The sequence below is a fragment of the Myotis lucifugus genome, unplaced genomic scaffold (genome assembly GCF_000147115.1).
Source record: "Myotis lucifugus unplaced genomic scaffold, Myoluc2.0 scaffold_1294, whole genome shotgun sequence".
NCBI classification, from domain to species: Eukaryota; Metazoa; Chordata; class Mammalia; order Chiroptera; family Vespertilionidae; genus Myotis; species Myotis lucifugus.
The window spans coordinates 28736-32447 of NW_005872342.1; the positions used below are offsets into that span (position 1 = coordinate 28736).

General features: G+C 48.6%; 1 pseudogene; it reads left to right on the forward strand.

Annotated features, from left to right (window-relative positions):
* The first annotated feature begins 1454 nt into the window (after positions 1-1454).
* On the forward strand, positions 1455-3120 carry LOC102437874 (annotated as a pseudogene).
* Positions 3121-3712: the final 592 nt, after the last annotated feature.

Consider the following 3712-nt stretch of genomic DNA (forward strand, 5'->3'; position numbering starts at 1 on the left):
TTCTACGTTTGGGGTTTTAAAAATAAAACAGCTCAGAATATTGTATTACATTCTTTCTACAGATGTATGTCTTATTAAGCTGTTCCAGTGTCAGTGAATGTGGTACATTTCAACATATATGGAACTGTGACCTCAAATGGTCAATCAGTTTGCCTTCCCACCCACCCAGAAAATTCTATGCAACTCTGCCAGCACATGCAAAGGTTAATCTTTTTAAGTACTAGCCCCATCAATGAGTGTACTGTTAACTCGCTTTTGTTTTACTTCATTTCCAAAAAGATATTTGATGGTGATGATTTCTTCATGTATTTCTTTCACTGTCTTTATCTTCTTTGTTAAAATGCTCAGGATTTTTTGTTTCCTTTTAAACTTAATTTATTATTCTATTCTAACCAATAGGAGGGCGGTGCAGCCGCTAAGACATATGTTTGAATTTCACTCAGTCCTCAGTGACTCGACTGATTTTTTGGCCATATGGCATTCTTGGTTTTTGAATTCTATAAACAAAGTGGTTTTTCTCAATTTTTACCCTATGTATGATTTATAGCCCACTTGTACCATACACTTATACATTTAATCTGCATTGTTAATTCTCCACCAGCGTTCTTTAAGTTTAAGCATTTAATGATACATTGAAGTCTAGGTTTGTGGTAGTTGAAAATTTCCCTGGTGTAAATGTCATAACCACATTCAAACTGCCAAAATGATGGCATTGAACATGGACATAAGATATTTCAGCAGTACATCACTTTATTTTACTAGTGACTGGGTGTATGGACTTGTGCACATTGAAAGGAAATTAATTAGAAAGTAACCAGTGGGGTGGGACTGGCTGAGACGGGTCTGACACAGCCTAATGCCAACCTTCCCCGGTCCCTCCCCATTAGGCCGCACCTGGGGCAGCGCCTTGGCTTCAAGGGTGTCTGTGGAATGAGTGGGATCCCTCTGGCAGATGAGGTCCTGGGGCCTGGCCTGCAGGGAATCGGGCCGAAACCAGCTCTACGATACCTGCTGAGGGGTCCTGGATTATGAGAGGGCAGTTGTCAGGTGACACAACCCAGAATCAGGCTCCCTCCTCTCTGGTTCCGGGATGCGTGACCCGAGAATTGCCGTTGCCTTCCATCACTATCTCTCATCCCAGTGGTTCTGGTATCTATCTATTCTCAGATACATTAGTGACTTATTTTACTAAAAACCCCTGATAAGTTTCTCCCTGGCCAGAGAGCTCAGTTGATTAAAGCATCATCTCAGTAGTGCCAAGGTAGTGGGTTCCATCCTCAGTCAGGCTCCATGCAAGAATCAAACAATGTGCTGCCACCAAGACATAGCCGCTGGATCTGGAGCCAGAGGCGCCACCAGGGATTACTGGACCCAGCAGATCGTCCCTGGATCCAGGCTGAGCAATCTGCATTTCCATCTTAACCACAGGAGAAAGGGTAGCTGGTGCTCCACGGACACGATGCTTTCCAAGCTAGCTCGTCTGCAGACTGTGGCGGGGCGCCCACACGCCAGTGACTTCTGCTACATCTGTGGTGACTAAGAAGATGGTCCAAGGCCCTCTATGGTCGGATGACGTTTTTGAATGGGAAAGCCAAGTATGGCGCTCACAACTAAAGGGTGTCCCAAAATTCACGCAAGAAGTAATTTTGATAGAAAACACAGGTTTATAATTAAAAATTGTAAATTTTTTATTGATTCATAATGTATACAGAATAGGGTTTTGTATGGAATAGCACAATGGGTAAATGGCCTCCACAGCTTTGCTGGTACATACGCAAAGCCTTGGTCTTCATTGTCCCGGCTCCTGGGCCATAATTGGTACTTGGTAATGCTTATCAAATTGAAGGCAAATTGAAGGGATTGAAATCAAGGGTAACAGATATTAAAATCTGATTCAATAAACCAAGTGAAATTGGGCTTTTATTTTTTGTCGTTGTTAATGCTCACGCAAAATTCAAATCTTGCGTGAATTTTCGGACGCTCTTTACCACCTCTTACTGGTCACCCTGGAGAGAGGGACAGGTATTTCCCTGTGGGATGCAGAAGGCAGGAAATGCTTTGATTTTCTGAGTACGCACAGCGCCGTCAACCAAGGGCATTGCCATCCCAAGATTGTGGCTGCCCTGAAGAGCCAGGCGGGGAAGCTGACGCCGACCTCGCGGGCCTCCTACAACAACTTGCCGGGCGAAGACGAGGAGAACGTCACGAAGCTTTTCAACTACCACCAGGTTCTCCCCATGAGCACAGACAGGGTGGAGGCCGGGGAGACCGCTTGCAAGCTGGCGCGGCTGTGGGGCTGCACCATGAAGGGCATCCCCAAGGACAAAGCCAAGATCGTTTTCGCAGCTGGAAACTTTTCTGGCAGGACTCTGTGCCATCTCCAGCTCCACGGACCCCAGCAGCGACGACGGCTTTGGCCCCTTCATGCCGGGGTTCGAGATCATTCCCTACAACGACCTACCTGCTCTTGAGCGTGCTCTTCAGGATCCAAACGTTGCTGCGTTCATGGTCGAACCCATTCAGGGCGAGGCGGGCGTCATTGTCCCGACCCAGGCTGCCTGAGGGGTGTGCTCAAGCTCTGCGCGCCCGGCACCAGATCCTGTTTATTGGATGAGACCCAGACGGGACTGGCCAGGACTGGCCGATGGCTGGCAGTCGGCCATGCAAACGTCAGGCCTGGCCTCGTCCTCCTGGGCAAGGCCCTTTCCGGTGGCCTGTACCCCGTGTGGGTGGTACTGTGTGACTGCGAGATCATGCTGACCATCCATCCCGGGAGCGCGGCTCCATGTACAGGGGCAACCCTCTGGGCAGCCGCGGGGCCAACGCCGCCTGCTAAGTTTTGGAAGAAGAGAACGAGCTCAGGAAGCTGCCCTCGGACATCGTGACCGCAGTGCGTTGGAAGGGGCTGCTGGATGCCACCGTCACCTGGGAAACCAAAGATTCCGATGCTTAGAAGGTGCGCCTGCGCCTTCGAGATAATGGACTTCTGGCCAAGCCCACCCATGGCGACATCATCAGGTTCCACCTCCGCTGGTCATCAAGGAGGACGAGGTCCAGGAGGCGGTGGAGATCATCAACAAGACCATCAGTCTTTCTGGGCTCGCCCCCACCGCTTTCTGAGGGCGGGGCCTGTTCCCACAGGGTGGGGCCTGCTTCCCCAGGGGCGCAGCCAGCTCGGCCACATCCTCCTAACAGCCTGTGTGGTGCTGCTCTCAGCGCGGGCTCATTCCACTCCCCTGTGTCTTCAAGGACCTTTTAAAACATGTTATTTTCAGTTCATACATGCTAGAGCGGCATTTATAACCACGCAGGTGGCTGTGTAAGAGAACGTGAGGGAGTCTGTTTGATCACGTGTGTGTGTGTGCGTGCTGAGGCGAAATGCTCCCTCTGTATGTAGGCAGCCTTTTCGGCAAGTCCCATGTGGGTTTTACAGGTTTTTATCATTTCCTCGCTGGTGTAAATATATTGTATTTCAAAAAGGTATATGGGGTTTTACATAGAAGACTGCTTTAACCTTCTAAAGTTGAATCATAATCACTGAATTTTAGGAAGGATGAAATGGTTAAGCTTATATAAAAGTACTAGGTTTAAAGAAACTTTACATTAGCCTGTTATGGGTTGACTCAGCGAGATAGACCACTGACTCAGAATTTAAATTTAGGAACCTTTATTAAGCTGGCCAGCTGTCTGCAGTTCAGCCTTTGCTTCGAAC